This window comes from Vigna angularis, chromosome 10 (genome assembly GCF_016808095.1).
Source record: "Vigna angularis cultivar LongXiaoDou No.4 chromosome 10, ASM1680809v1, whole genome shotgun sequence".
Taxonomy (NCBI): domain Eukaryota; kingdom Viridiplantae; phylum Streptophyta; class Magnoliopsida; order Fabales; family Fabaceae; genus Vigna; species Vigna angularis.
The window spans coordinates 12,527,101-12,535,300 of record NC_068979.1 but is presented as its reverse complement, the minus strand read 5'-3'; the positions used below and the strand labels follow the sequence as shown (position 1 = coordinate 12,535,300).

The window sequence follows — 8,200 nt, the reverse complement described above, 5'->3', positions numbered from 1 at the left end:
AAAAAATTAGAACGAGACATAGACCAAAACAAAAATAATATGTATTTTTCTCTTAAAACATAATAATTAATTAGATTAATCAAATATACGGAAGAATATCTAAACCTTATGGACACCAATGTTTTGAAAAATAATATATAATATAAGATTGAAAACACTTTGTTATTTTTGAAGTGTTTTGCTTGATACGAAAATGGATTATTATAGATAAAAATATATATATAAAAATAAATTATAATAAATCTATTAAATAAAATACTAATTCGTAATAAATTTGATAAAAATAAAATAAATTAAATTAAATTAAATTAAAAATATTTCATCTATAAACAACAATTACTCATCACATTAATAATGTATAAAAACATTACTAACAACATAATTTATTTATTTTTCTTTTAAATTATATTAAATATTCCTAACATTATAATGGTTTCTCTCTTCCGATTCATCTCATTCTTATCAATTATATGTATGTTTGTTTTTAACATGATAAAGAATATTAACATTGTATTAATATATTTTATTCTCTTTTTTCTTATTACAACCTTTTTACCGTTTTCTTGATAAGGAGAATTAAGCAAACATGTTCTATTCAAGAGTATAGTGTAAGAAGAATTGTAGATATTTTAGATGGGAATTACGTGATAAACTTTTTTTACTTTTATCTCGTCACCAGTACCTGACTGAGTTCACTTATATACGACATGCTTTTTTTAAAAGAAAAATTGATCTTTTATAAAAGCATTATAAAAAATTTCAATAAATGTAAGTATTTTTTCTTCGAATTTCCTATTAAATATATGATTGTATGCGTTTCTATTATATGTATTACAATTAATTGATTTAATAATAATTAATAAAGTAAAGTTTGAACATTAGTAAAGAAATATATTTTTTGTCTACGTAATAATTTTTTTGAGATGGATGTTATAAGAATATATATAAATTCTGAATCACTCGTAGAGTTTTTAGGCCGTGTTTCCTTATGTGGAATGATTTGAGGAAAAATAAATTTAAGGGAATTTAAGAATAAAGTATGTGTTGCTTTTTTTTAAGGAATTTAGAAGTGATTGAAAGTGGATTTGAAAATAAAATTTGTAAAAGTTTGTGAAGTATTTGATTGATATAATAGATTAAAAAAAAATTTAATATTTCAAAAATTTAAATTATCAAATTGTCCTTAATGATAATAATATTATAAAATGATATTTATAGGTAATATATATTTTGTAAAAGTTATTTGAAATAATATAATTAAAAAAGTTAATATATTATTATAACTACATATGTATGTAATAACACATGCAAAACATGTAAAAAAGTTTTGAAAGAAGAGGATTAAAAAAAGGTTAGATTTGTAATATCATATTTGAGACCTCAAATCTTTGCATGTATGGAAGGATACAGTCCTCTCATCCATCACTAAATCTGCACTTCCAAATAAAGAACAAGATACATTCATTCTTTCCCATCCTCATAAATAGGAAATACTCAAATGCAAACAAGATCTTAAGGTTTTATTATAAACAACTAAATACCTTCATTTTATTGATGATAAAATTAAACACAAGTTTTCCATTTAGAAAGAGATTATAACTCTATTTGAGATATCTCAAATAAAGAAGTGAGTTTGTTGAAAATCATGATATATAAAAATAATTTTTTAAGCACAAGCACACATAAATAATAACAAAAGTTATAAATATATATATATATATATATATATATATATATATAAGAAATTTATTGTGGTTGAACCTCTCAGGTTTATATCCACAAATACTAAGAAGAAATATTATTGAGGTAAATCATTTTTGAAAAAAATTATAAACCTGCAAATTTTTGTAGACAGAATTGCATTGTGTAATTTTTTTTTGAAAAAAGTTACATGGTATATAATTTTATTTAACAAAACTGAAATTTAGAACTGTCAAAACGGATAATCTCGCTCGACCCGGTCCAGTCCACCACGGGTTGGTCCCTTAGTGAGTCAATCCAACCCGACTTATTTATTAGTCAGCTGAAACATTCGAACCTAGCTTACTTAATTATAAGATTTTTTAAAATAAAAAAATTATAAATTTTTTTAATTCAAATCTAAATAAAGTTCACTTTAAAACGATGTTAAACTCTCCAAAGACAATTAAAAACAAAAACAAATATTATACCATCCAAGCGTAATCCAAAAACAAGCACAAAAGCGAATAAATAAATTTTTAATATTAATAATTTCTATATCACTTATTCATCTATAATATTAGAGTCTTGAATAGATAAATTATAATATTTTTCTCTTTTGAAACATCTTTTTTTTTATCCCATCTACAATATAATAAAAAAAATGCTAACTAATAATATTAAAACACAAAATACTAAATCATTAAATTAAATTAGGTGGGTTGGTGAGTCAACCCGACTCACCACGGGTTCAACCCGCGTAAGCCGGATTGAAAACTAATCCACATAAAAAAATTGCATTTTTTTCAAACTCAGCCCGACTAAAATCCGTGGTGAGCCAGGTTGACTTGCGGGTTACAACCCATTTTGACAACACTACTGAAATCCTTATTATGCAATATTTTTGAACAATTATAAATACAATTTTTCTAATGAAAATTATAAACTTTATAATCACACACAACTATCAAAATTTTTCCTACACTCAGCTTACCTATTGAGTTAGGATTATTTTTTCAAATCAATTATATATTTTTATAATATATTTTTTTATTTTTATATTATTTTGTGTGGAATTTTGGTGACACTAGTAAGATTTGGAGTTAATATAATTTTAAAGTTTCTTGTATTAGAGAGAAATAGATTTTTAGTTTATATGACTAATTTTGGTGTTGACAATACATCAGATTTCTTTGGTATGACGAGTTACATTTTTTTTTTCTAAGGATTGATTTTTGCATAACTAAATACTAAAGTAGTTTTCGGAAAAGAATTAAAAATGTAGAAAAATTCACTAGAGCACTTTTTACTTTAAGCCACATTAAACTTGTCCACATGTAAAAAATGGTTGCTAACATAGAAAAGAACACAACTTTATAAACATGGTTTTAAGATTATAAAATCGCACGATTTAAAATTATAGATATTCTAAACCAAATTTAAATGTTATATTTAAAAAGTAACTAAATTTAAAAAGGTAGTATAAAATGCCTAAAATAAACTTAAAAAATGTTATAATACCTTGACAGGCTGACGTGGAGGTTACATTCATTTGACACGTTTCACGTCATTGTTTGCAAAAAATTTTTGATCACTTTCCTTACGGTCCTCACTATTCTCCATTGTTCGAACACTCTAGTTAGGTTATTTTTCTCTTCTATTATTCTTTGATGTTCATTGCTGTCCTTTATTCCCATTTCTGTTGTTAAGTTGGTTCAATCGGTGGTTGTGGGGGTTTTTGGTAGGTGTGAAAGTTTAGCATCATTGTGTCACTCCCAATCAGTGGTTCTGCAGGTTTTCGGTGGCTGTGAAGTTGAGGGGTTTTGCATCATTGTGTCGCCTCTGAAGTTTAGGGGTTTTGCACCATCCGTGGGCGTTTTGATTTTTTTCATGTCTCTCGTAGGTGACTTTGAGGTAAGGGAGCTAATCCTTGTCTTGACCGTATGATGCCTTGAAATATTGATCTATGATATGTATTTTGGTCATTTGGTTTTTGTGTGAGAATGCTACTATGTAGCTTATGTTTTTGCCTTGCACCATAAGTTTATTGAGATGCATACCATATTATGTAAGATTTAAATGTCGAGTGACGTAGTTTCATATATTATGGTAGACTAAATTTGATTTGTATTTGTGAATGACTGAAGTGAGTAGGCTTTAATTATATACGGTTTGACAAAGTGGTTTTTCAATCATTTTATAGTGTTTTTATCATTACTTTGTTTTTGATATATTGCATTGCTTTGACGTACAAGTCCTAGTTCTGGATTCATGAATTTTAAATTACGATATTGGTTGATAATAAATCACACATGCTACATTATTTTAGTGTGAGGCATTAAAGGAGGTAATTTCCATTGGACCATGCTTGTCCAATATAAACTAATTTTATTTCATTTCACCCACGCTATTTTCTTTATGTTCGAGAAATAGTTCTTTTTTATATTGGGGCTTTGTAGTTAGGCTTAATATTCCTTTTCCTAGATGTGGCAGAATGATTTCCAGAACCTTAATATGTAAACATAGATATCCATCCTAATCAGTAGGCAGTCTGGTAGCTTATAAGAAATCTTTATAGTGCCTAAAAATGATTGAAACATTTGGTTTGATTTGTGAAGCATATAGGCCTTATTTGTCCACTACCTTATGCTACTTTCTCTATCTTTTTGGGTGTTAAAAGACTAATCCCCTATGAACATGTCCTTAAGTGTGTAATGTCCCATTAAAATATTGGTTATTATGTCTAACTTTGGCTGGTTGAATCGAACTGCATGATGCAGGATTCAGTTTTGACAAGATGTATTGTTCATAAAACATTTTTTGTAGGATATGTATACTTATTTATAAGTCGTGCCTTCCCAACCCTTTAGACAAGTGGTCTTGTGTCATAATGTTTCTCCATTAATTCATCATATTGGTCTTGGTTAACTCCTCTATAGTTGGTGCTTTTAAGATAACATTGAAGTGTATCATAATGTTTCTCCATTAATTCATCATATTGGTCTTGGTTAACTTCCCCTGTAGTTGGTGCTTTTAAGATAACATTGAAGTATGCTGGTGACACCAAATACAACTATGAAAAAGGCAAGAGTTTGCTGCGAGATCTTGTTTCTATGAACCTTGTAATCGTTCTGAAAAAATATCATTTCTCGTTTCCTTTTTCCACTTTCAATGATTTGAATCTTAAGTAGTGACAACCTCAAACTAAATTTATCAATTTTTGTTGGACTATTTAGCTATTCCTGATAGAAAATAAGGTTAACCTAACATTCCTAATTACGTACCAATATATTAAACTGAACATCTGACTCTCATATTATACAATGATTTTGTTTGTGTTTTGAAAAATGTGTAGGATATAGTGAAATGAACAAAGAACTTAGTGAAACGGTAAGTATGGTGCAAGTGTTTAAATTTAATATTGAATAGATTGTTGTATTCAATTTACAAACATATGCTTTGATTTATACTTGCAGGGTACACTTAGAGTTAGGCACCGAGTCCAAACCCAACATATACTTGAATTGAATGGTTGCCTATCATCCTTTCAAAAGGGACGATTAATGTTGACACCTTTCAAATGGTTAGTCGATATGGTTGAGCATATGGTATTTCTAGCCCCATTCTTGTAGAGTTAATTAGTAGGTGGGATGTAGTTCATAAGGCTTTTAGGATTAGGGAGAATTTAGTCTCTTTTAGAGTTGAGGATGTTTGTTTTATTTTAGGTTTACCCAATGTTGGTCAAAGTATTAATTTGGAAAATGATGTTGGTGGGATTTTCAATAACTTGGTTGGGGATGAGGACATCACAATTATAAGTATAATGGAAAAGTTGACACATAAAAAATTTAAAACCAAAAAAAGTGTTGACACTTTTTATAGGTTGTATATTTTGTTAGCATTTAGAGTATTTTATTTTCCAAGGAATTATACATAAATAGTGTCCCTTTTAGTAAATTAGATAACATTAATGAACTAAATGTATATAACTGGGGTGATGTTGTACATAGTTTGATAGTTAGTAGTTTGAATCGGGCATCCGATAAATAAAACCCCAAAAGTTACCACGAAGTTATACACATAGCTGGTTGTGCAACAGTTTTGCAGGTGTGTTTTTAATTTATTTATTTAATTCTTACGAAATAAATGTTGTTATTTTTGGAAATATTTTTAACTATTGTGATGAACTTTACAGTTGTGGGTTGTTGAACACATAAGTTTGTATCATATTGGTGGAAGATGTATTTATCCTCAATTTCTTGATTGAGTATAATTAAAGATAAAAGGAAAAGAATAAAATCAAGTTTTGAACGAACTAAGGTAATTTCATTCTTTTATATGTTGGTTAGATTTGTCGTGTTATTTTCTTAATATGATTTGTTGGTAATGTAAAATTGTATTTGCTTTTGAAGATATTGTGGGATTGCAATTTGACTAAAGAACAATTATACAATGACGAAATAAAAGAATCACTTACTTTTGATGGGAGACTAATCCTAAGTCAAATGACGAAAATTTTGACTTTGCTAGAGTTGTGCAAGAGTAAAGGGTGTTGAGGACAAGAGTTGGTAACCATGCACAACGAGTTGAGGAGTTACAAATGAAAATAAGGCGTCTTTAAGAAGAGGTTTACAATGAGATGCCATATTTTAATGATGGTATGGAGGGACCTTCCATAGATGAAAAAAATAAGAGATCTAGCTATTGTGAATTTTGTGGATGGGGTAACATTGATTGTGCACGTCTTTACACCACCTGCACTTCAACTCTTTATAATGATGGTGATCAGTAAGTTACACAGAACAAAATAATATATATAAATTGTATGATTTATAAATGTATTTGAAATGAACATTATCATGAATTTGTTTTCTATATAGAGCGCTTGTGGAGGTGTCAAACAACATCTTGACCAAAGCATACTTGCAATGCTTACGACCTCGTGGAAAGATTGATAACATGCTAAGTTTTGTTATGAACCAAAACTTGTATAATAAGAACCATTTATGTGGGTGAATAAGTTTGATGAAGTTTTGGTGTACGTTATGTTGTTTGCCACTAGTATGATGATGTATAATCAATTGCACAAAACAGGAATTATTAGTCGGTGTTGTTTCAATCATTCTTTGTGGTACGTTAATTATTAATTTTTATTTCATTGTAATAAAGTACATATGTTTGAAGTAATTTTTCTGATGCAATTTGTGTAGACAATGGTTATTGAAAGAATGAAGATACCAAAAAGAAAGCGACAACCATTGGAAGCAACAAATTACCACAATTCCTTTCAATCTTAATGCTTCTTTAGTTGTTTATGCTCACTGTTGTTGATGACCACTGGTGGTGTTATTCGTTGAACTGCCAATCAAGGGAATTGTTCATTTTGGATTCTCTTGATCATAAAAGGGGGTCAAGAAATGCTATTGACAAGGCTATGGTAAGACAATTAGTGTGGTACTCTTGTTTTTTTTAAGGCAAATATTATTTTAGAGTACAAGGTTTACAATAGTATTCAATCTGTTCAATATAAATTTGTAAGGTTGCTACTTTGCAAGACTTATTCATTATGATTGACAAAGAGGCAAATTATAAGGAGCGGGAATTAAAGGTCATTCGAGAAGATTTGTCAATGCAACCATATACGTTAGTGACCTTGTGAATAACCAATTTATTGGATTATGTGATATATGTGATGTTTATAATCTCTCTTTAATGTTTAGGTTTGATTGTGGTATGTTGGTTATTAAATATATGGAGTTATGGGACTACATACCTAAATATGATGGGAATAAAATGTCCGATTACATCAACCACTTCATCCTCTTTTATAAGTTCTTCATAAACATTGTGTACACTTACATCAATTATATCAAACAATCTCCTACTATGACAGTCACCTTCCTCTTTAAAAAACTTAAACATCTCTCTGTGAACCCTAACCCCTAAACCTAAGCAAACATCTAACTTTGTAAATTGAATAAACACATACCTAACTTCAAATCCTCCCCTTCTCTCTAACCATCTACTACCCAATTCTAAAAGTAGTGTCCTACTCATTTTTACATCTACAACAATGGACAATAGCCATGCAAAAGGAGTTCTCTGTATGCATGACTTTTGCACAGCCGTTAATAATGTGTTCACATGCGACAAGTAATTTTTCCTGCATAAATGTCGTGCATAAACCTATATATCAGAGTAAACAATTCAACAAATCAAACACATCACTTCAGGAAATCAATTTTAAACAAATAATAAATCGTCATGTGCATTCAAACCTCTTTTTCCATAATGATTGTTCGAAGTATCTCTATGCTTTGACTACATGTCCATAAAATAAAAAAGTTAGAGTGTTGCCAAAGTGCAATATATATTAAGCAACATGTAATTTGAATTAATATTTTCCTTTACAAACATGGCCTTACCGTTCTTCAATTGTACAACTAAAACGAACAAGTTGAAGCCATCAAAGCTTGACATTCAAGACATATCTGGACAAATCTCTCACAACAAAATAAAT

At 28.8% G+C, this 8,200-nt stretch overlaps 1 long non-coding RNA gene across 1 annotated transcript; it reads left to right on the top strand.

The window, feature by feature from the left end:
- The first annotated feature begins 5,622 nt into the window (after window positions 1-5,622).
- On the top strand, window positions 5,623-6,728 carry LOC128194355 (uncharacterized). The gene is made up of 3 exons (XR_008245795.1): window positions 5,623-5,787; window positions 5,876-6,000; window positions 6,093-6,728. It is a non-coding gene; the product is annotated as an uncharacterized LOC128194355 (long non-coding RNA).
- Window positions 6,729-8,200: the final 1,472 nt, after the last annotated feature.